General features: G+C 39.0%; 1 long non-coding RNA gene across 1 annotated transcript; it reads right to left on the bottom strand.

Annotated features, from left to right (window-relative positions):
* Nucleotides 1-12620: 12620 nt before the first annotated feature.
* On the bottom strand, nt 12621-18215 carry LOC107202996. The gene is made up of 2 exons (XR_004497151.1): nt 17444-18215; nt 12621-16339 (listed from the first exon to the last, which is right to left on the bottom strand). It is a non-coding gene; the product is annotated as an uncharacterized LOC107202996 (long non-coding RNA).
* Between the last annotated feature and the right edge of the window lie 7947 nt (nt 18216-26162).

Genomic DNA, 26162 nt, shown 5'->3' with positions numbered 1-26162 from the left:
GAAAGATCCTGGCTCCGTCCTGTTTGCATTCTCCTTTCAGGTCTTTATGTACATTGATAGATCCCTCTGAGCTTTCTCCAGGCTGAAGAGGTATTATGATCAGGTTCTTAAAATTTTTAGAATGAGATGCCTCTGCCCGAATGAAGGTGCAAATGTGACCATATGCCCAAGCCAGCAGTATGGATTTTATTTAACAGTAAATGAGAGAAGAAAAGAGAAAGAAATAGAAAAAAGAGATGGGGGAGCGAAAGATAATGACAGAGACAGACTAAGTAAAAAATATCACCCCTCTGTGTGTGATCCATGTCATACTCTGTGGATCCCAGTGGTGTCCTGTTGATCGTTTCCATCTGGTTTTCTTGGTGGTGAGGGTCCTGCAAAAACATAGGGTTCAATGGATTGATATACATTTGTTCCAGGTGGGAATGCCCAGGTGGGGGGCAGGGGGACAATTTTGACACAGTCTCACAACAGACTCTGGATCTGTTGCATCTCTTTGCATCACATGCAGTGCTCTGCTGCAAGGCCTCAGGAAACAGACTGGGGAGCACTTTGGGGGTGGTCTTTGATGGATTATGACACCCCCTCAGCTGCCCCTCATGTGGATGTCCCATGGATGTGGCCTTCCTGGGCTGGGGGATTTTACAGCTGAGCCAGTTTGTGTGAGGGAGGATGGGTGCTCAGTGTCTCTGACCAGAGGTTAGGTGCACCTAACACTCTTCTCCTTCCAGTTTGGTTGGGGGATGTACAAACCTGGCCTCAGCAGATGTGCCTGTGGGCTATGGCCTCCTCAACCCAAACCCAGCCAGGGAGGATTTTCAGGACAGCCGCTGGGTTTGGCTGTCTTGTGGATGCATTCTTCTCCCTCAGCTTCGTTTGCTTTTCTCTAGACCTGAAATGATTGAGCAATATTGTCACCTTATCTTAAATTCCCTTAGGCAGTTTAACCCACAGTCCAAGGTTGCACTCAGGAGGCATATTCATGGTGGGGTGGCCTTAGGTGGTCACAGCTTCTTTATACAGTGTTTCTATAATGGGTAGCACTCCTTCATAACAATGTTTAAGCCATTAACCATAACATTTCAGTCGCTGACAACAGGCCCAGCTCTACTGGCATTTCCTAGGAAATGGAAGATGCTCCAGCCCATTCATCACCTTAGTGGCCTTTGCTGGACTGACTCCAGTGCCTCCATGCACTCCATGACAGAGTCCAGAACTAGACACTTGTTTAACTGCACGAAGTCAGCCCAGATTAGAAATACCTTGCTGCAACAAGAACAAAATAAAAAAAACCTATATTTTCTGTATTAGAGAATCAATAATCCTTTTCAAGTATATTGAAGGTTTACAGAGTGGTGTTAACTGGTTTCTGTAAACATTTTTTACTTGAGATGATGAAATGTAACAGAAATGGCTGGCTGAACACTTGAGGTGTAGTACTTAGATACAGGCTGAAATTAACAGCTTTTCCATGTAATCATCCATGAGTTCTAGAAATATACTTGGGATATCTAATAATCTGAGCAACTTGTATGTTGCCTCTGTTAAACTGCACATAATATAAACTGATATTTTCACATTCTGTTGTGAAGTTTGTATTTCTGTATCTAGGCATGTGTTTAGTATTGAAATGTTTAAGAAAAGTCTGTCTTCTAGAAAAGCAAAAGATTATGCTAAGCAACATTTAAATACATTTTATTATTAAATTCCTCAACTTGAACTGATTTACCTATATTACTGAAATGAGATCATTCTTATAGCATTGCTGGCATACAAGTAGTTTCTCATTAGGAAAAATCAGAGGAAAAACAACTCACATTTCCTAAAAGGAAGAGAGAAAGCAGTGACCATCTAAGAAAACAGATCTGCATGAAGTGTGATTCATTCCAATGAATAGCCTTCAGCTCCATATATTTTTCACACCTCTGCAAATGAATTTCTTTAATCCGTGGTATACTCAGAAACAGATTTGGCGTAGTTATTCTGAATGGTTACTCTGGAATACGTTAATCCTAGCAAAAACCTTGTCAGCAGTGCTCTTGTAAAAGGAAGAAGAGCTGAAAAATTCACAGAAAAATGCCATGTACATCTTCAGTAGTTATGAAAGGAAATATATTATGGAAATGAAAACGTGTCTGAGTGATGCTAAGTAAACTGTCCTAGAACTTGTCTCAAAAATTACCTCTTTTTTTCTTGTCACACCTTAACAATTAAGACAAGAGCTGTTATTTAAAAATAATAGGTTTTGTTGTTTACTCTGTTACACCCATTTTAACAGTATAATTTAATTGATGGAAGCATTACATCACCACAGTATTAGTGCAATAAAAGCTGCAGCATCCCTCATGAGCATCTGGGTAGTATTGTTTCATTAGACTAAGGACCTCAAAACCAAATTTCTTTTTATTTTCTTTAAGTAGTGTTTAATTTGAAGTGGGAGTTATTTTCTGTCAGAAAGAGCACTTTAAGCATACTGAGACAAGGGACACAGAATCCAGAGAATCAACATTTTGATGTGAACACTTAAGATGTTAGTGCCATTTGGATGGACATACAGTAGAAAGAATTAATAAAAGGTGAGGGTGGGAGGAAACAGAAATAAAAACACAAGATGTGGGCATAAAAAGCAGGTAAAATAGAAATTGAAGAATTTTGTGAAGATGATGATGAAGACTCTTCTTCCCAGATCTGCATATTAAATTTTGCCTCTGTTATCTCAGGGTTGGAGTAGCTTCCCCATAAGTACTGTTTTCATGCACTGAAGTATGTAGGGTAATGTGAGCATCATTCTCTGTCTACTGCTCTTTTAATCTCTATTCCACTGACCTTGTGCCAAATACTCTGGGTGGCAGCAGAAAAGTATTGTTCATCATCACTGCTTTATATAGAAAAGCATCACTCTCATTCTCCCATTAGCTCTCTCAGCCATGAGGAAAGGGTTAACATTTTCCTTTTCAAATGAATTCCTACACTAAAGGAAGCCATAGGTGACTTATGTGGCACCAGATGTTCAGTTTTGCACTTACTGCTCAGCCATCGTCGCCAATTGTGGGCATACACTGTGAAAGAGGAAAAGTTTTTAAAAGTGGGCACAGGTACACCCATCTGCAGGTGAGACTGTGAAGGTCTGACACAGCAGCTATTGGGAGGTAAGTCCTGGGTTGGGTGCGTTCCCTGGAACAGGTAAAGGGGAATGTACTCCTCTTCCATTTCCTTGAATGTTCTAGAATTTTTCTGTTCACAGCTTCACTCTGAGACAACTACTGATTTAATTTTTAGTCCACAATACAAATGGGACTTAGCTCATGAACTCTAGAGGCAGCACCTGAATCAAAGTTGTACTGTTCTGCTACAGTCTAGAGAAAGGAAGGCAGTTTTCCTAGGGGGAAGGAGTAATACGTTTAATTTTATACGTGAAAAAACAGCAAGAAGTATCAACAAAGTCTGGAAACTCTTATCATTAATCAGTTTGGCATTGCCAGAGATTATATTTGGTCTAAAATTTAACTGGACATATTCAAGCACTATGGATTTCTTGATAGGAGTAACTTCTTCAATAGTTTGTAAGTAGTTTGTCAGTAAATGAGGCTACAATAAATACCATGGCTCCCCTCAAGTAACGTATTTAACATGGATGGGTATGCATCAACCTTTGAAATTGTAAGGTATGCCACAAATTTTGGCCTGTAAATTGATCCATCAGCGTTCTTGCCTTTTTAAGCTTAATCTTTTGCTCACAGTGACCTCTAGTGTGACTGGATGAGACAATGCAGTGGGTCCAAGGCAGTGCATGAAGAACTTCATATGTGTTCATACTATTACCAGGATGAGAAGACACGTGTGTATGCCATCTGTTTGACTGTATCACTGTATGGTTTTGGGTTCATACTTTCCTGTTTGTGTTTTGCACTGCATTAAGTATGCAAATCACGAACAGGAAACTAGGAACCCCAAAACATTCCTTCAGCCATACCAAATAAAGAATTTTAAGATTTTTCATTCCTGTGCCATTCTGATCGGATTTTTGTTTATCAAAAACTCCATTAATAGTTTGATACATTTGGTAACAGGTTCAGGTAGTTTTCAGCATTCCCAAGTGCAAGAGGTTGTTTTTACTTTCTGAAGCCTTGCACTGGACTTCTTATGAAAGATATAAATCAGAAGGCAGTAATGCAACAATTTCTGTAAGAACTGCTATAAAATGTAAAGATTTTTCAAACCCTGACTCCACTATAGGTATGAATTAACTTCAGTAGTTAAGAATTGACATCCATATATTACATATATTTTCTTCAGCCAAGTACATTGAACTGACCATTTCCCTCCTCTCTTCTGTAGAACAATTTGCATGAATCAGGGGCAGAAAAAAAACTTTAAAGCAAAGATATTTTCTGTTTGGTTTCTCCAAAATTGCAGGAGAAAAAAGTGGAGAATACAATTATAGAAAGTAATTTAGTAGGAAATACTACATATTAATATGGTTGGCAGTGTTAAATTGCAATTTGGTAGTTAAAGAGAATTTAGAATTAGCTGATTCCATCCTTGACTCTTAAGAATTAAAGCTGTAAGCATATTCAGGCATTTCAGAAGGAAGTAATCTTGGGCTTACTTTGAATAAATAGAAATGATCATTCCTTTTTCAGACAAGTTCACATGTCTTGAAATACAAACAGTCAATACTTCACAAAAGACCCTGGAAGTGGTTTTTTTTCCTATTAATTACTTTCTGTCCCACTTAGGATTCCACCTGCTACATAGCAGCAAATGTGAACATGTGGTTCTCCAGCCACAAAATATTATGTTTGAATTGCTGACCAAAAAACTGTCTAGCTAAATCTCAGTTTTAGGCAAGTTTAATGTAAAAGAATTCTGTACTAGAGATTATGCAGGATTTAATTAAGGTTTCAAAAATGTGCAAAACTGTCACATTGAAAATTTAATTTCTGACAGGAAATATATGCTATTAGTCATATCAGATCAAATTCTGTCATATTGTGGCTTTGGGGGTTTAGTCAGAAAGCAGGACTTGCTGGGGTAACCATTTCCTAACATTCCATGTCAGGTAAAATGAATTCTCTTTGCACACTCATAAAACCCTAGAATGCCTTTAATGTCTCAGAAGGGACATTACAGATTATCGAGTTCCGTTGCCCCTGCAATGGGCAGGGATCCCACCCACTAGACCAGGTTTCCTAGAGCCCCATCCCTGGAAGTGTTCAAGGCCAGGCTGGATGGGCAACCTCTTCTAGCGCCTCACCAACCTCTGAGTAAAGAATTTCTGCCTAATATCTACCTGCCCTCTTTCAGTTTAAAACTGTTCCCCATTGTTCTATCACTACTGGCCTGTATAAAAGGTTTCGCTCCATGTTTTTTCTTAAGCTCCCTTTGGATACTGGAAAGTGGTACAAGGTCTACCCTGAGCCTTCTCCAGACAGAGCAACCCCAATGCTCAGCCTGTCTGCACTAGAGGTGCTCCAGCCTTCTTGTGGCTTGCTCTGGACCTACTCCAACTGGTCCACACCCTTCTTGTTTTGGGGGCTTCAGAGCTGGACATGACACTTCAGGTAGAGTCTCTTAAGGGCAGAGTAGAGAGGGGAGAAATCGCCTCCCTCACCCTGCTGGTTGTGCCTCTTTTGATGCAGCCCTTGGACTTCTGGGCTGAAAATGCACACTGCTGTGGCTTGTCCAGGTTTTGGTCCACCAGAATCCCCAACTCCTTTTCTGACACACTTCCTTCAATGAATTCTCCCAGTTTTGACTCATGGAAGGAATTGCCCTGACCCCAGTGCAGCACCTTGCACTTGAATTGTTGAATTTATTATATTCTCCTGGACCCATTTCTCAAACTTGCTTAGGTCCATCTGGATGGTATTCCTTCCTTCTGTTGTGTCAAGAATTATTAAATGGAGAAGTTCAGAATTATTATCTGCAAATTTCACATTATTCATTGTCAGTTACATAAATAATAAAGAGAAAGTGTTCTGTCAATTTAAAATACATATTTAAACCTCTGTTCTTTGTCCATTAGTCTATCTTCCCAAAAAATTTAAATTAAATTTTTTCTGTTATATTTCATATATAATATGAAAATTATATTCTTCTACTATATTTCACATTTGAAATCTTGTTCAGATTTTATTTATATATGCCAGTACTCCAGTTGTTTTGTTTAACATCAAAAGAACTGGAACTTAGTAACTTAACAGTGCCTTTACCTGAGATGAAAGGGAGATTTCGGGTCTTTAATAATGCTGGTTTTTCTTAGCAAATGCAATCATCTAATTATTGTCATGATGCCAGATGTGGTTAGACTATATTCTTGCAGGATGGTGTTGGTCAGCTTGAGGTATTTGAACAGTTTCCCAATCTTGTCTGCAGATAGTACGTGTTACACACAAGACTCCCACCAGGTGGCAATAAAACTCCTCATTCTTTAAATCATTTGCTATTATTTTAGATGGTAGAAACGTATGCTGTGTACTAATTAGATGGGGAAAATCGTGATTTCTAATAAGGTGATAGAAAATTACTTTCCTGAACTTTCAAGGTACGAGTGCTTACAAAAAGTCTGGGAACAGACAGCAGTGTGCTGGGCAATCAGCACTGTGTTCTTAGCAGCTATTTAAAGGTAAATAACAGAAACAAATAATTTATTCCACTTGGTTCCTGAAAATTGAAATAATTTTGTCTTTTGATGAAACTGTAGAGACCAGAAAGTGTGAAATATTAATTTACTTGTGGGAATTTAAACCTCACAGAAGTCCCACAATTTTAGTTCATATTTGGACTGATCAAATTCATATCTTCAACTACAAAAGAAATACTCTTTCTAGAGTTAATACAGATGTATTTCTATAAATGGTGTACAGCTTCTATATTCCTATCCTGTATTTCTATTCCTATCCTATTATTGAAGCAGAGAAACCCTGCACAGACCCTTAGTTGACTGTGACTATTGGTGAAGTGCCAGTAGCAAAACCTGCATGAAGATGCACTGATTTGCCTCCTACTTTTCTTTGGTAGATTCTGGCATATATATCTCATCCCATTCATCCTAATTCCTTGCAAAAATCTCTTGTCCCCTTATTTATTAATGATAAATAGTATATTTCTGCTTCATGTATTACATCACCCTTGATTTTACCTGCCCTTCTTCCAACACATGCATGCAGAAATATGTCTCCATCATTTCTGGACCCAAGCAGGCCTTAGTAAGATGAGTAGCACACAGATGCAACTTTGGTCTGAATTTTTTCACACTTTCTGGTGCAAATTTCCTTTTTAATTTTGGAACAGTTAACGAATAACGCAGATTAACAAACTCAGTGTGGTGAGTTGACCCTGGCTAAATGCCAGGTGCTGGCTACAGTCACTCCATCACTGCACTCAGCTGGGCAGGGAACATGAAAGGTTCATGGCTGGAGATAAAACCAGGGAGAGATCACTCACCAGTATCACTCATCAGTTACTCTCGTGGGCAAAAAAGACTCAACTTGGGGGGGAAACTATTTTAAATTATTACCAATCTAATGACAGTAGGATAATGAAAAAAACCCTCTTCTTGGGTACAACTTTACTCACACACCACCTCCTCCCCCCAGTAGCACAGGGGGACTGCAGTCAGTTTATCACACGTGTCTCTGCCTGTCCTTCCTCCTCAGAACTCCTCACAGTGTTTCCCTGCTCCAGTGTGGGGTTCTTCCTGCAGGAAACAGTTCTCCATGAACCTCTCCAGCACAAGTCCTTCCCACAAGGTGCCTGGAATCAGGACTGAATTGCTGCTTTGACTCAGGCCGCATATTTGCCCTTTTCTATAGCTCTGTTTCTTTATCTGCAAGAGCTACCTAACTGCCCTTCTGAAGGACTTTACAAATTGTTAATAAGACAAAGATCTAGCAAAAGTTACTATTGCTTTTAGGCAAAATGATATATTTGAAGAAAAGGCCATCCAAGCTTGTGGACACACAAATACTACAGGTATTATGAAACATCACAAAATTTGTAATATATTAAACACTAGCAAAAACCCATCTATAAACTAGCCTCATGTTCTTAGTTAAGCTTAGTTACTTGTACTTACATCTGTCCCCATTTAGATTGCTCACAGTAAGAACACAGAATCTGACATTAAAGGCTACAGTAGTATTTTTTCCTATCTCCTCCTCCCCCCACAAAAAAGCCACCAAAACCCCCCAAACCAAACAGCTATGCAGAACAGTATCTGGATTTTAGTATGGATCATTTGTTCCTCTCCACTGATAAATGCATTTATAATGTACTTTCATCAGTCACAGATACACTTTTGAGATACACTTCCTAGAAATACTGTTCCTGATGAAGAAATAAATCATGTATTTCTGGCTTTCATATAAAGGAATACCAGCAAATTTTCAACATTTGAGAAAATCTGCAGTTCCCTGTTTGCATTTCCCTGTTTTCCCCAACATAATAATCAGAAGATACCATTATATTCTGTATTGAATTCAGAATTCATAGATACATTTCACTGAAGGAGATACCCTAGTTTTCTGAATGGAATTAGAATTTATCAACACAGCCTAAAACAAATTGTGACATTTCCCACATCTCACTGCTGACAATTGTCTTCAGTCAGTCTCCTGCTGACTTTGTTAACAGCAAAGGAAACTATTGAAAAAGTCACTCTATGATTAAAAAAATAGTACTGGAGGACATTCAAACCCATTTCGCTACAACTTCTTTCCCTATACTAATTCAGGATCCACTTTATTGTAATTGATCCTTTAAAAGATTAAATAAAATGACTCCTGATATTCAAAGACAATATGCTACAGTTCTTCATTTATTTTATCATTACAATGATTCAAATAGATTGGGAAAAAAAAACCCAAACCACCCAAGAATTTAGCACAATATGTTACATTTTATAGAGCTAATCTATGATCTGGGATAGGTCAGTAACAGGATGGATCAAGAAGCCAAAGAAGGATGAAGAATAACTGGCTGTGTACTAGTACACGGGGGATTACAGTAGATTAAAAAATGATAAATCGGGAATGTCATTCTATTTCAGATAAAAGCAAGTGCCATTGTGGCACGCAAGGTATACAGGAGGTAATCCCTTCACTACTCAGGATTGTAAGGCCACAGCTTCCACACTTCAAAATCCAGGTCCATAGTTTGGAAAGAGGCAAATCACTTGGATAAAGCCTAGTGGAGAACGGTGAGTCAAAAACCCAGATAGGATTAAGGAAAAGGTGAGAAAATTAGTCTCATTTAAGGCTAAGGCCATTAGCCTTGGCAAAGAAGATACTTCAAAATATGCAAAATGTTTTGCAAAGAGAATGGTTTTAGTATTCAAAGGGGCTAGAAGAGGAAGTAATAACTTGCATCATATGAGATTTAGATTAGATATTAAAATTTTACAAGAACACTGTAGCAGGCCATCTGTGCAACCACCATCAGAGGAGTTATTTAAGAAGAGGCAATACAAATTGCAGTAAGGGGTATCCAGGTATTAGGAATAATGCTTGAGAACAAGGGTTCAGATAATGTATCAACATTTGATCCAACTCTGAGATTTTTATCATTTCTTTATGCTTCAGATTACCACAATTTGTGAACAACTCTTCTTTTAAAGAAGGTTTGAGGAGCTTCAGAACATCGACAAGTACTGAATTCCAGTTTCATGTTGCAATATATCACTTGTTAAAGGTTAGAATATTTAGAATTTTTAGAATTATTTAGAATATTTAGAATATTCACTTATTACTTCCTAACTCTGTTAATCTCACTAAGATTGGTGAGAAAATCTAAAAAGGTTTTTCTGCTGGACACAGCTAAGACTACTGATGAGAGACTTATTTTAGTTAGAGACAAATTTAGATATCCAATCAGTATAATGCTTTGCTATCAGAATGTTTGATAATATTCAGTTAACAATTTGAAAGCTGTTAATACATCTGCCTTTTATTTTTTGTGGTTTTACTGACATGTGAATTATAGTTTTAATTAAGTTTCATGAGTAGAGATCTGCTCTTTACACATGATCAAAGTGTCATCTGGTCCAATGATAAAACTTTCAATAGCAGAGGGGGAATAAAAAACAAATCTTCAAGAAGCTCTTGGGGCAGAGGATTTTAAAAAAAATGACCAATTTAATTCTTGAGTTAGACTCCCTTTTGTTGTCTAACCTGGCATTTTAGTGGAGTGAGAAGAAGAAGGGAGGGTTGTTGTTTTTTTTTTTAAGCTATGTGTTGAGGTATCACCCCAGCCAGCAACCAGCCCCCAGGCAGCTGCTTGCTCACTCCCCCCATCAGCAGGATCAGGAAGTGAATTGGAAAGGTAAAAGCTGGAAAACTCAGGAGTTGAGATAAAGACAGTGTAACAGGGAAAACAAAAACTGTGCACACAAGCAAAGGAAAACAAAGAATTAATTCACTGCTTCCCATGGGCAGGCAGGTGCTCAGCCATCTCCAGTACAGCAGGATTCATCACGTGCAATGGTGATTTGGGAAGACAAACAAAGGCAAATACCATCATTCCAAATATCCCCTCTTACCTCCTTCTTCCCCACCTCACTTTATATACTGAGCATGATGTCACATGGTTTGGAATATCCCCTTTTGGGTATTCCAAACCATGTTTGGAATCACCTGTCCTGGCTGTGTCTCCTCCCAATCTCCCATTCACCTCCAACTTCTCTGCCAGAGTGGAGTGGGGAAAAGCAGCAAAAGGTTTGGCTCTGTGTAAGTTCTGCTCAGCAATAACACAAACATCTCCATGTTATCAACCCTGTGTTCAGCACAATCCCAAACACAGCCCCACACATGCCACTGCAAAAAAGTTATCTCTTTATACCCTAGAAAAACCAGCACATCCATCAAGATTAAAAAGATTATTTTATAAAAATGCAATTTGAGGTTTAACAAAATTTTTTTTTGCTATAAATTTTTAACTCACCTCAAAGCTTTCTTTTGGGAAATTCTCAAAGTCTTTAGAATATGTTAAGACTTTTTATGGTTAGGGCTCAAGCCACTTGAACTGACTCATAAAAGAACACAGTCTAATTGGGAAAATTACCTAAATAATTCAGTACTGTTATACCCTTTGATAGGTACATGAGGAACAGAAAATGCCTTTGGAGGTTCCATTTCATTTTCACTTTAGGCAAGAGAACATTTCTTTTTTGAAGCAGAGAAATTCTTTGCCTGACACTGCCTCATGTCTGGCACCACAAAGTGTTTTATACACACTGTGCCTGACTCATTCCATGTGAGCAAGAAAGGCTTCTGGAGGAGATAGGCAGGCTATATTCCAAATGCAGCTGTAATGTCATCTTAAATAAATAAAAAAAGTAAGCTAGGGAAATAATGCAGAAATTCTGAGTATCTTTAGGGTGCTTTACAAGCTTTACCTTGTTTACCAGATTAAAGACATTTCATACACTGAGTTCTGGGGTATGAATAGTGTTCTCTTCGTTCCTTTTTGCCCTGCAGCCTCTTTAGATGAGCTCTGGGAAATTGGAAAGACTGCACAGAGAGAGAATTAATTTGCACGCAGGATCTGCAGCCTAAATTTGTCATCTTGGCAGCCCTCTCTTTTTGAAGTAAATCATGAATCATCACCAATGGAAAACCCTCAGAGGATAAAGTCCATGTTACATAGTACTGTGTCTAGAGCCAGCCTTCGAGAGCCAGCATGGAGACTGACCAAGGTGCCTCTGAAAGCAGCAGCACAGCCATGAGCCCCCTGGGTGTGAACAACCAGCTCATACACAGCCAGATCTCAGCACTTTGGTCACCTCTGTTGCTGACTACCCCTTCCTCTGTTATACATCCTTTGTATCCTCTCACAGCCTAGTTTACTGATACCTTCTGCTATCATCTTTCCACTTGAGCTGTTTGAACCCACTATGACATTACCGTGGCTAGACAACAACTGAGAGCCTTTCTCAAACTGCTGGATGTACAACACCATCTTAGGGGAGTTCTCAAAACACTTTCATAGTGTTATCGCTTATCTGAGACTGCAATTACACAGTTTAATTAAATTTTGTTTGACATGCAGTCCTGTTTTTCGTTAGTCTTTATTTCCCATGTGACTCCACTCTCCATCACTGAATGGTACTGGCAATCTCCACCAACATATATTGCTGGTGGCCTAGAGGGTTGGTGTAGGTCCCTTCCAACTGAACTGCTTTATTCCAGCCCCAGTTATTTTTCTAAAGAAAAAAGGAGGCCATAAGAAAATATAAGTGCAGTCCATGTTATTTGGACAGAAGTCTATGTTTACACACCCTTAATTACTCAAGTTGTTGCTGAACTCTGAGCAGTCTACTTTAAGGCAATAATCAATTTAGTACCTTTCCTAAGGATAAGCATTGTAAAGACAGAGCTAATGTCATTAATCCTATCTAAACTTTCTGCTTATTGCAGCTTATTTTTTTTGAATTTAGGTGAAATTGCCTTTAAGGTGGTCTAAGGAGACCAAAACTATATGGGCAATTAATACAATTTCTTTTTCTTACTATAATATTAATTATACCTAATGCAATTAATTTTTAAACTTGAGAAATGTTTTCATTTTCCTCTGTTGCCCATTAAGTTAACAGAGATAAATAACTAAACAGACATCACATATACTTAACAGAGGTTAAATAGACTTTTATTGCATACATACATTTATTACATACAAAAGCATCCAAGTGCTGCACCACCAGAAGTCAGGCAGCAAGGAACAAGTTCATTTATTTTGCTTCTGAGCATTTACAAAAATATGTTTGTACAGGAGTTTTGGTATCTTCACTGACTATGGTAATGCATCTCTGGGACGAGTAATGAAAGGGCTCATTTCATCTTCCACAAGGTATGTTCCCTGATTCCAGTACCTTTGATTAGCAACTGGTCTTATCCAGTTTCTACCTCCAAATACATTTAGTATTCAAAGTCCTACTCTGTCTTTGATGAGAGCTGATTCCAAGTGAAAAACAGCAGATCTTACACATCTCCTATCTCTTTAATAGGGAAAAGAGAAGGAATTTATCAGACTATCTGTTCACTTGCCTATCACCCTTTATTTCTTCTCAAAGGTCAGCTTTATGAGAGCAACCTTTTTTCATTCTCTAATATCTCTAATATCCAGGGGAATTCCTCAATATTCCCCTCAAACAAGACCTTGCATGACAGCAGTAAAGTATTTCTTGATTTTGCATACTAACTGAAGATTTACATGAGTGTACATAACAGAAGCTGTGGTAGATCTTAAAGGGCATTTCCAACAGGCTGCTATCCTTTGAAATTATGCATAACCTTGTATTATGTCCTGAACCTGCGGTTTTGAATCCACAGATGCAAGAAAAGTACATCTACACTCTAAGCATATAAACGGCTGTAGCAGTACTAAAATATTCAATATGATTAAATTCTGATATTAATTATAAGATCAGTAAAGGGTATTTTAATTTCTTTTTTACTTTTCATGTTAAGTTTCTATAAGAGGGATGCTACAACCCAAGAATTGATGAACTTATATAACAGTATTGATATATACAGTAAGACCTTGTATTCAGAAAGTCAAGGTGGTCATTAATAACTAATCATGAAGAGAAGAAATGGTCCACTAAAATTTCATGATTTTAACAGCCATGTTTAGAAGCCTTTTTCCAACAAAGCTCTGACTAGCTCAGTACATCATGTAGTAAAGCAAGCATGAGTGAGCCACAGGCACTCATCCTCAGAGAATTCCTTCTAAGAAGTTTAATGGCTGTTATTTTTACACTTTTAATCCCTAGCCTCTCCTTATTACAGCTAATCATCTCAGCATATGCATTAAAGAGGGCTCTCCAGGTAGAGTAGCATGAGATATCAATTGCCATCCAAAGCACTAGTGCTTGCTTCTATAGAAGCATCTTTGACCACACATGGGTTAATATATTGTGAATCTTCATTTTTCCCATTTGTTTTAGTACAAGTCAAATGCTTTATTCCCATATTCCACAGCACAGTCATTAACTTCATCTATTTATATTGTCATTTTTAATTTGATATGTGACTGCACAGAAGAGCAGCTTTTAACCAAGTCAGCTGTACATAAAACCTATATTAAATCCTAATTTCAGGGTGTATATTCCCAGAAGACTCTTCCCCCTTTATTAGGGAATAAGTGACTTTTCTAAAACAGGTGCAGAAAAACATTAAAAGTGCATAGATATCTGCTCAGACACATGCTGACACACAAAACAAAATAATATTGTACAACCTATCCAGTACAATGCAGAAACACAACTTATGATTGTTAAATAACATATTTCAACTCCTAGTTGCAGTTTACTTCCTTAGACTGCTATTTATACCCGTGCATGATAATGATTCCCTCTTAAAAGCATGGGTTTGTAACACAAGCTATTTCTGGATATTATACCATCACCCACCTAAGGCAGAACCCATCAACAGGGTTGATCTCCTGTTGGAAAACATCTCCAAGATCGAAGAAGATACACTGCAACTTGTCATATCAGTGTTTTGGCCATTTGTAAAAGAAGATTAGATTCTGACTACGTGTTGTAGGAAGAATTTATACGATGCACTTGGCAGCTGTGGGCAGGTTCTGACCTTGGCCAAACCTTACAGTCCCACCTTGCGAGCCACACACACCAGCACTTCCCTTTTGGTACAGCAGACACATATCCTATGTTTTGAAATTCAGCAGCATAGTAGGTGATCTTATTTTTGGTGTTATGTTGGTGCCACTATCAATTTTGTACACAACTGAACAGCAAGACAGATTCTCTTGGGGTGTGTAAAAGGCACCTCTGCTCCAGGGCCAAGGTAGCCTTGCCAGAGATTCACCCAGAATGCAGAGAGGGAGCACAGGCATCCCATCCCACTTAGCAGCCAGCTCTGAGCAAAACACATCTCAACTAGAGAAAATCAGGCCAGCTCTTTCCAGCAAGCTTGAATCTCAAAATAGGGTTTTAAAAAAAAATTTAAATGAATGTTAAAGCATGACTGTTTTAAATGAAAATCCACTGCAAGTTTCACAATGCCACAGTAACTTAGAAGAATAAACCTCATTCCAATTCAATGACTCCGAATCTCCCAGGCTTTCTGAAGGAGATGTCTTGAATTTAGCTTTTCTAGAAAAATCATTCCCATGAAAGATCACACCCAAATCCTTTAAAGTGCATAATGATAATCAGTCAAGTAAAGGTTCCCCCTGAAAGAAATTTTCTCCTCCTCGTCCTGTGCAGTATTAACATTTATAATAATCAGTGCTGTAAGAAGGTTTAAATATAGCCATATATTGTATATAATTGTTGTACTGTTGCTATGCACTATTATATAACTGCCTGCAGATGGCTGCATTTCAATGGGAGAAAAACGTACTGTTTAAAAAAACTCTTGTTCTTTGAGTATTTCTGATTTCTAAATAATAATATTGATACTATTTAAATAAAAACAACAGTAAAAACATAATCAATGCATTGCTTTTACATTTACAGCAGCAAATAGTCTGGTCCCCTCTGTGTACATCAGTTTCAAATGTGCTCTTGGATTTTTTTTTTAATAAAAGAGCGTTAAAACTTTAGGCATTACACAAAGAGCTGAAGCATTAAAAACTTCTCACACTTAGAGTTTTAACTGAACAGGAGGACCACCTCTGTTTACAAGAGACTTTTATTAGGATTAAAAGGCAAATTTAGAGCAAGGTGTCTTCTGCTTCTGATATTCTTCTCCTAGTCTGCAGGCTTAAAGCTCTTTAAAATGTGAATATCAATATTAAAAATGAATTAACTTTTCAATTATGGCCTGTCCTTGAAATTTTATTTTTCTTTCTACTTAATATAGTTACTGCAGCATGACTGCAATAAAGTCAAAGTGCTTCTAATTCTAAATTGAATAATCGTAAAGTTACCAGAAGGTTTTTAGGGCATTTTTAAAGTGTTGATTTGAAAGGTTTTATTCCTCCTGAACTAAATGAAGAATTTGTATTGATTTGTAAGGAATTCAGAACAGAGCCAACTATTTTCTTGCTGATGTCTCACCTATTTCTTTTCAGATTCAATACTTCAGTCTGCTTTACTGGTCACTAAGAGCAGAGGTAAGAAGCTGGTAAAACTGGCCAAACAATCAGTAGTAATAAATCAGCTGATAGCTGGGAAAAATACTTCTCTTCCTTTGCAGAAATCTTCTGTATTTCACCGCTTCACACTCTGTTTGTGTTGTCCAGAAGCTTCCCACATCAGCAGGGACACCATGGTTACCAGGATGTATCAGGATTGATTTTTGGCTGACCCACAGAATTCCAGTGTGAACTTGGGCTTGACCCAGTAGTTTTCTTCCAGTAAGATACAACATTGCTGTAAATAAACAGGCAATAAAAAACCAGGCCAGATTATAAATCTTTACTTTCACTTAATATGCCAGTCTCTTGGCTATTCCATGACCACTAAAAGCACTAGTTCTCTGGGGATGGGACCATCTTTATTATAAACCTGAGCAGTGCAGACAGGGCAGTGGATCCTCAGTTTCTAGGTATTAGTGGATATCAAACTCCAGGCTCTCAAAAAGATGCTTTAGGGTTCATGCAGTGATGGTTGCCCTCCAGCTGAATGGAAAAGCAGGTTATAGAGTCATAATTTTGACTCTGTGCAGACAAGATAATCACCTTACTTTTAAATTAAATCAAATTTATGTTAATTAAGAAAAAAAGCTCAAATACTTATATTAATAAAAAATACTGAGAAACGAAGTACAAGCTAAGATATAAATGATGCTTTCTTCTTTATTTTCAATTACCTTCAAGTGAAAATTGTTTAATAAGAAATATTTTGCATGTAACAACCCTATGCACCAACCCGTTACAAGCAAAGCCTGCCTTTTTTCAGAACACAACACTGCACCCTAGCACAAGACATAACTAATATAATGTCATGCATATATTATTTGAGCTAAAATTTCTCTCCCTGACTAGGGCCAGAACTAAGGCCCCAGATTCCTACTCTTATGAAGAACAGTTAGACAGCAGCTAAAGCATAACAAGCTGCTTATTTTGGTTTTTCATTAATCCAGACTTGGAACACAGCCATCAATAAATGTGTTGGCATTTTTTAAAAGCCTTAGTATCAAACATTTATACCTGAATTTTTCTTAGAAAATGTAACAAATTAACTATATGAAGTAATTAACACCTACTGGGACATTCCATTTGTATTGATTTTAAAATCAAAAGCAGCATTTTCTCTACAGAGAAGGAACTTTTGGAGTTATGCTGGACACAAGAATTCCTTTAGGTCCTGTTTGAAATGCCTCCCTTTGGAAAGAGATTTAAGTCTTGCTTCACACACTGCCCAGCAATGCATATTCCCTTTCTCAAGAGGTGTTTCTGTTTAATCACCTTGACTGTTAAAATGTGCATTCCAGTTTGTATTTTAGTCATTCAGTGTGGCCATCAATAGAGTTACCTTTATCTGCAATACTTTCCAAATTTCTGTGCCTGTGATGCTGACCTGAGCTGTCTCTCTGCTGAGGTCCATCAGCCTACTTCTTTGAACATGTTCTGAGGCTGATGCTTTCTTGTTTATTTCTTGATGTCCCTTGTATATTCTGCTTCCTGTTTCAAATCTATTTTCCCATATTGTCCTTTGAAACTAAGTACAAACTTAGCGCTGCAGCACCACCACCAGCAGAAGAAATGGAGTGGTAAACTTGTTTATTTTCTCCTTGTTTCGAGGCCAATTTACACAAACACTGTAGAAGTGAGCCAACATAACACTGAGCCAGTTATCATGACCATTCCCACTCCCTGATGTCTTGATACTTGGCTCACAGAAACACATTTCTGCTGCATTCACTGGGTCATCGCTGAATCTGGATCAACAGAAATATAACCACGAACAGCGTTTTACTAAAGGTGCGTTCACAGCCGGTCTACATCAGCACAGAGGAGTCAGTAAAGCCTGGGCCCGGGAACTTCAAGCTGATATTCTCCTGCATTCTGACAAAAGAACGAGGTTTTAAACGGCATCAGGATTTACACGCGTCCGGCAGCTGAGCTGATCTGACAACTCCGTGTCTAATTCTTGCGTGACATAAAAAATTAAACGGATCCATCCTCCTGGGCCCTCTGTGCCGGACGTGGCCGCACCTGCTGAAGCGGGGACGGAGCGAGGGGACCAGCTCCTGACGGCCCGGCGGGGGCGGCTCTGTGGGGCCCGGCGGAGCCCCCGCGGCCGCGCTGCGGAGCAGCGGGGCGGCGGCGGGCGCGGGGCGGGGCCGCGGGAGGCCCGGCCGCCGCCGCCCCCGAGGGCGGGCCGCCGGTGACAGCTGGGGAGGGACCCGGCGCCGGCAGCGAGGTGCGGCTGCCGGGCGGTGCTTCGCCGCTCCGTCCGCATCGCGCCGGCGGATCCCCCCGGGCAAGGAGCGGGCAAGGGCTTGGCCGGGCCCTGCCGCCGTCGCCGGCCGCGGAGTGGGTGAGTGGCGGCGCCGGGAGGCACGAGGGGGTGATGCGGGGGCGGCGCGGGCACGGGGCTGCGGGGGAGGGAGGACTGAGGATGGAAGGGAGGATGCTGCCGCGCCCGGAGACTTCGGTCGTGCGAGGTGCCTAAGGGAAAAAAGTGCATCCCGGGGCGGGGCGAGGCTGTGCCCCTCTCCGCTCGCCCGTCCGTGCCGGTGACCCAACGGGCGAGGAAGACTCGGGAAGGCCGGCCGGTCCTTGGCAGGGCAGGGGCTGCCTGTCCCCAGGCGGGGCGAGGCGGCTCCCGCCCGCCGAGGGGACCCGTTCGGCCGGACCCCGCCGGCCCCCGCCCTCCCGCAACTCCCCCGCAGCCATCAGCGGGCCGGGCCGCGGAGGGGCCGGGAGAGCTCCGGGGGGATCCCTGTGCTCCCCCATCCCCGCCGGTACCCCCGGCAGCGCGGGATGACGGTCCGGAGCATCCCGGCCCCGCAGGGCTCTGCCGGCCGCCCCCCTCCCGGGCTGTACCTGCGGTGCCGGGGGTCCCCGGGGCAGCCTCCGGGGCTGGCACCTGCTCCTGCCAGCCGGGTCCTGCTGGTAGGGGTGCTCTTGGAGAAAACCCGAGGCCTGCCCTTGGAGGGCTGGCAGGATGAGGCCTTTATTATTTTTTTTTTGCAGGGTGCTGGCTGGCTGATATTTACATAATATCTCCGCTTAAATGTGACCTCGTCCCTAATTGGAGGCTTCCTTTCCATTTTCTATGGCAACACTACAGAGCAGATCACTCCAGGGGGCTGGATCAGAGGAGTATCTGCACACACTGTAATTTTTCTCCCTTGGTTCCCCATCAAGTCTGGTTTGTTCTAGTGAATGGATGAGATTTAAAAAAAAAAGTTCTTTCCATCAGCCCTTAAAGCAGTGGCTAGGCCTGCAAGTCACTGCAGATTTGCAGGATCTCTAAATTAAAGGAGGATGAACGCAGGCTTAACTAACAAGCAAGAATTATTTTTGTTAGGTATTTATGTATTTACTAGCGTGCCTGATGACTTCCATGCACCACACCGCCTAATCAATTATAAGAAGTGATGTTAATTATAACTGACTGTATTTATTTATTTTAAAATTAACAGAATTATTAGAAGAAGAGAGAAAATAAATTCTAGCAAATTTTGTAAGGGGGAAGGAATTGAGACCCACTTCATTCAGAGATTCCTTTTGCTCCATGAGATCCCTGCCCTATGCTTCAAACCCATCATGTATACACAGTAATGTCTCTTCTTACACGGTTAGTCTCATTGACAGTAAGCTTGATGTGCCAATATATTTATGCAGGAGTTGGATTCTGTAACACTTATTAGGGTCTGCTGTTTTTCATCTCTGTGAGATGCAAGCTTTGGTTTCAGGTTTTATATGGCAAGGGGTGAATATCTTTGTGTTGGTTTCTAAAACCTGCTGAAAATAAATGTTTTGTGATTGTAAGATGCACTAATTCATGATGCATTCAGGCAGGAAGGTTTTTCTAAAGACTTTTAAATTCTGCCTTAATTATCTTTTGAGATGTTGTGTTTGCTCTGCATTGAAAAAACACATTCCTTACTGTTAATAATGCTAAAATTAGTTACTGTGATACAGAAACTGGGATACTCTGTATTGATTAGAACATTTGTTTTCAGTCTCTGCTCTGTTTGTACTTCTTGGTCCACTGGGATGACTGTTTCTTGAACCTGAGGTAGTGTGGGGTCTTTTAAGGTTTGAGTTTTTTGCTTTTGGATGAGTGCACGTAGTTAGGTTGTTAATACAAATCTAATCTTTGAATAGATACACTGGAGATTTAAACAGAAGGGCCAAGAATCTTGGATTTCATGGAAGAGGTGGTTCTTATGGGTGGAGAGACCACTGTTTGGAGAGGTGCTCTGCAAGTTCAAGGCGCCGCCCCTAGGACTCCTTCACTGAGTAGCTTGTCTGCTACAAGCTGAGACACAAGTACTGTAAGAGGCCATTGGGGTAGAGATTTGCCTAACATATTGAAGTTCTCCTGCATGTAGATAAAGGCTTTTTATTTCCATTTGCTTTTTGGAAATGCTCTGAGCAATGCTTACTCTCCACTTAAATTAATGTTCCTTTAGTGTCTTAGATTGTCAATACAGGAATGCAAGAGTTGGAAATACCCTCAAAAGAGGCCATGTGTTGAAGTATAAATGAGGTTTGAATTGAAAGAGATGTGCTCTGTTAAAATGTTAATCTCAGGACACAGTGATGGAGCAGAGGTTCCTCAAGATTCTTCTCTTGGAGGTCCATCTCATTCAAGCAAACAAAATTCACATTTTGTTTTCCAATAGTTAGTGATTAATGTGCACATCACCACCTTCATTGCAGTTCATCCTAGCGCTGCTGTCAGTTTCTGCTTTTAAGTATTATTTGTCAGTTCACAAATGTTTATAGTTACTTGCATGTATAAATTTTTTCTAGAAGAACATTTTGGTGAGATTATAATAGAAGATGGGAGATGTAGGAGTAGCAAGTATATGAAGAAAGAAAGGGACCTGGGCTGTGTTTCTAGATAGTGCAAGGCCAGATGGAGGTGGCATAAATACGTGTCAGGGAACAAAAAATACTGAAGAATGTGAGATTGGGTTGCCACTTTTCATAAAGCAAGGTTGGTTACATGCTGCCTCTGTGTAAGAGAGTATTTGGACAGGTACCACTGATTATTGTGTCTCCATTATTAACTTTGAGCCAAAGTTGCTCTGCTAGCAAGCAAAGAAAACATCAAACCCTTCCTCATGTCCTTGTCTGTAATCTTGACTTTTTTCTCTCAATTTTCATTAACTGTTCTGCTTCATTTTGAAGGTACAGTATTCAGCCTTAATTGCAGCTTTGTGTACTGATATGTACAAACACATCCCACCTCTCTTGTTTTTCATTAAAAAAAGTTCCATATTTAGAACAATTGTTGATTTAGGGTACTTACTGCAATGTTACTCAGCATTAGTAAGAAAATCAATTTCATGGTCATTGTTTTCTTCACATGTTACAATAAAATGTTTTGAGTTAATCATCTCAAAATGTGGGTTTTTTCTATCTTGGGAAGTTTTACTCTTGTATGCAAATTTTGTTACTTCTGTGTAATTTTAAATTTAATTTCAATTTTAATTAAAAATTAATTTTTAATTTTTTGCTAAGTTTTTTTTAAATAGCAAACTTTATTCGCTGTAACTTCAGTAATAGGGAAAAATATGTAGTACTTCAATAAAAGTGATACAGATTCCTTGTCGGTGGGGCAAAATGGAAGCTCCATAGTAGTTTAAACTAGTTTTTAATTTATTTTTTTTTCCACAATACTTCCATCCTTTGCATATTACTGTAAATCATAGAACTTTGGCAGATGGAATGCTTTTGTAGGTCTTTCTTAGAGATCATTAAAACTTGGTTGGTTACTGCCTTACTTGCAGTATTTAATCTCTTTGTCTTTTAAGAATGGCAGCTGAAGGGAAGCTTCTGCCGTGTGCTGTGTAGGTGAGGCCTTCCCCTTTTCCTCTCAACACAATCCAAGCTCATAGATCTGGCATTTAATTCCACAGCTACCTCTGAATTTGATGCATTCTTTCTTCACCATACAGGCTCTCAAACACATGCACAAGTGCACACGAAGAGCCAGATGTATTTGGGAAGCTCCCACCTGGAGCTGTTAAGTTAGGGAGGAATGGATAAGGAGCTTGATGTACTGAGGAATACAGTGGGAATTTTATTATTTTATTTTTTGTTCTGTTAGTTCACAGAAACTTGTAGACACTCTGTATCTTGTTCACAATGGGAAATTACAATGAAGACAAATATATAGAGTGGTAATTTCTAATTTATCTTCATGTTCTTGGTTTTAAGAGAGGGTTGCCTAATACACATTTTATAAAAATATAAACATACATACACATGAAGTTGTTTTGGTGCTGTCCTGTTAACATGCTGAATAATCCAATAAACTGAAACCAGCTTCTGGAGGAGAAAGTCTTAAATTGAAGCAAAAATCACTTAAATTGTGAAATATTTAGAAGTAATTAATAGGCTTTTTATAGTAGTTATGTCATCCTCAAAAAGCACAGTCAACATTTCTTTGTTTTGACTTTTTTTTAGTGGAAGTTGGCTGAAGGACATCTTTGCTTTGTTCTGATAATAAGAGAACTTGGATGTAAATATTAGTAATTGTGTTTCTTGCAGATGTTTTTAAAAACTTATATATTTAATCTGCAAGCTGGCATTCTGTAATCAGTGTAAAATTAAGAGAGAAGCTAATTTATATTATAAAATATTTGTTGATGTGTTGCTTACTTGTTCCCTGCTAAATTCTGAATGTAGCTACAACTGTAGGAGGATCAAGATGTCTTTCCTAACTCTTTGAAGTTTCTGTTCAGTTTTCTTCTCACTTTTAGCCCATCTTAACACCATGTTGCCCATTTTCTAGCACCCTTCCGTGACATGAAGGGAAATGAGAGCTGTTTCACAAAGTATGTTTTTTTCACATTTCCTAGTGCCATGTAAATGTAACTTGCATTTGACAAGACATTATTATTGAAAGCTTTGAGCTGCCCTTGTGATAGCTGTTACCTTGCCATCCAGGAAGGAAGTGTCAGTAGAGTCACACCACTGCATTTTGCAGTTTCACTTTTGATTTAGTGCTGATGCTAAGCATGTGCTGCAGGTGAAATGCTTGGCTTCCTGGTGTAACCTCAATAAATGGTGTCTCTTTGGCTATGGTCAGCATAGTTATCAGCCTTCATTATGGGCACTGTCTGCATATCTGATAACTTTGACTTTGCTGTGCAGGTGAGGAGGTGATTTTTTTATTTTTTCCTGTGAGTATAACATACTGAAATTTAATCCTAATATTATCTATTTATTTTAAGATGAGGTGAGCCAAGTGGCATGTTGGTGTAATTGTCACTGAGATGCCGTTACTGTTATTATTATTATTGTTTATATGGTGAGAGTAAGTGTGAGCCATTGCAGAACAATCCTCTGTGCATTCTCCCAAAATTATCTTATTCCCCTTAACAGTCAGAGCAAGGAACATCATATCTAACTAAAGTAGACTATTTTACTAAGACTTTCCAAAATGTCACTGATTATGAGGCTGACATTTTATTTTCTATTTCTGTTTTCCATCTAGAGCAGTAGCCAGCATCTTTATTTACTGCTCTGTAATGCTTCTGTTTATGCAAAAAAGTGTCCAATATTTTGCATTTCTTCTCACTAGCTCGCATTTGAAGTACCATCCAAAGGTAGAAGCCTTGTTTCCTTGTGAACTGCTAATTCTCTGAACAAGCTTATTATCCATGTTTATAAATACTTGTGGTGATGTGATACATATCTACCCTGAGTCTAAACAGGACATGTTTCTAGGGTGAAGGTTTTACTTTGTGAGATGGTGGTTCTCATTCTGTTTGAGTCCCTAAGATGCAAGTACTTCTCTGATTTTGGAGTAGCTGCTTCCTGTAGTACTTCTTGCACTATTTGGATGTCCCTATCAGAATGGAGAGAGTGTGTTGGGAGGTGTTTCTTCTCTAAAGTACTTAGAAATGAGAAGTGAAATCCCAAAAAGAGAGCTGTTTTTCAATATCAAGGTGTAAAACAGCACTTCCACAATGCTTTTACCTTACGTTGATATACTTGTTAGGTATAAACTATATTATAATTTAGTAATTTAGTGTGGCAGACTTTTATTTCTTATGAAATAATTATTTTTTCCTCTTGAATCCCTGTCTAGACTCCCTATTTTTAAACAGAAAAACAAACAAAAAAACCCCCCCAAAAAAAACCATAAAAAAATCTGAAAATACATTTTAACCTACCTTCTTATATCGCTGTTCTTTGAGATGCATTCACTTTGAGAAGACTAAGTGATAACTTACCTGCACTATGGCAAAAGAAAATAATTCAGCTGACCAGAAAGGATGATGGACTCAATTCTCACAAAGGCAGACTTCAGCTTCTCTGTGCAGTATAATCCTTCCCAAGATAATCATCCTATTAGCTTTTGCATGGGGCATTGGCCTCTACGACATTGGATGGGAGGGAGGATGGGATGCTGTGCCCAACATTTATTGTCTGTTCTGGTAATTCTGAGTTTTTAGTAAAATGACAAACCCTTACTAAAAACTTTAATTACATTTGCTGTAGCCTGGCTTCCTACGGAAATGAGGCTTAAATGCTTCTGCTGTCTCTGAGTCCCCTATGACTAATTTTTGCATTTGTTCGACAATTTCAAACTACATATGTGAAATTGTTGAAGTCTTGAAGATAAATCTCCTGCTCCAGAACTTAAGATGTATATGCTTGATTGTAAAGGTTAGATGAGCCTTTTTTGTATTTTTGGTCAAGTTTCACTGGTGAATGGTATGAACTTGTATTTTTTTGCAATGAGTCACCTTGAAAAATGAATCTTTTTGACTGTTTTGTTCCTACAACTCATTATATCCCTTTGGACTCATTATATTCCTTTATTAATGTTTTCTAGATTGGTTTGGTGGTGGGGTTTTTGTTTGTTTATTTTGGGTTTTGTCTGGCTTTCTTTGGATTTTTTTAATAGATTGCCATCATATGCTGAAATTTCTCAGAATTTTTTTAGATTCTGTATTTGACCAGCCAGGAGGTTGGAGCTATTACTATCTCTTGTAGCAAAACCCCAAAGGTTTCCTGCATTCAGCTAACTGTACCAACCCTGCCTTTATGTCAGTAGCAAATACTTTGTTTATATATTATTGCTTGCTTTTTTGTTTGGTTTTTTTTTTTTTGCTACTGTCCACTATGTATGAAAGCCTAAAAGATTTTTAGTATTTTTTGAACTTTTTTTTTCTCCATCTTTTCACCTTTTCCTTTCTTAGATGATATGTAGTCTAAGAAGTAGATGCCTGCTTCTGCATCAAAAAGGGAACCATGACCATAGCCATAGTTAGATATATCTCAGCTAGATTTAGTCTGTCTATTTAGTGAGCTATTAGGAATCTAGGTATTGAGTAAAAAACTATGTTTTTTAAAAGTAAAAATTTAAATACTGAGAATTTTGTGTGTACTCAGAACATACTCCTAGCATTAACATACAGATAAATCTGTTTGTAGTGACAGCCTATCTGATGAATCAGGTAAAATAAAAAATTCCTGCATACTAGCACTTAAACATAATTGCATAATAACAATAAATTATGCTTTACAAGAGGATGTGTTGGAGATGTGTCTCATTTAAATAGTGTTTAAGTTCTAATCACAGTACTTAGTGTACTTATTATATGTATATTGTCCAGGAACTGAGGAAAGGCTAATCCTTCAAAAAGCACAAAAGCAGCACAGGATTCCAATTATTTGCTGTTTCCTCACACAAAGCAGAGAAGGATCTAAAACCTTTAGAGGGATGTGTTCCCTTATCACTTGAGGTAATAAATACAGTGTATTTCTTAAGATTTAGATCTATAAAATCAGTAAAGCAGAGCTGTAAATATCATGATTGTCAGGCATGATAATTCTAAACTGCAGAAAACCCCTCCAATATATACTGCATACATATATATATGTTCACTTTTTCATACCCAGTCCAGTATGTCTAGCCTTTGGATATCTGATGCAAAAATGCATTGCTGCTTCAGCTGCCATAATCAGCTGTAACTTGCATGTGGACTAAGGGAGCTGGAAAAAAATCCATGGTCCTTTACTGGAATGCAGTAATTGCCAGCTCCTTACGG

Source organism: Parus major, chromosome 4 (assembly GCF_001522545.3).
Source record: "Parus major isolate Abel chromosome 4, Parus_major1.1, whole genome shotgun sequence".
Lineage (NCBI taxonomy): Eukaryota > Metazoa > Chordata > Aves > Passeriformes > Paridae > Parus > Parus major.
This window is presented reverse-complemented; position numbering and strand designations above follow the sequence as displayed.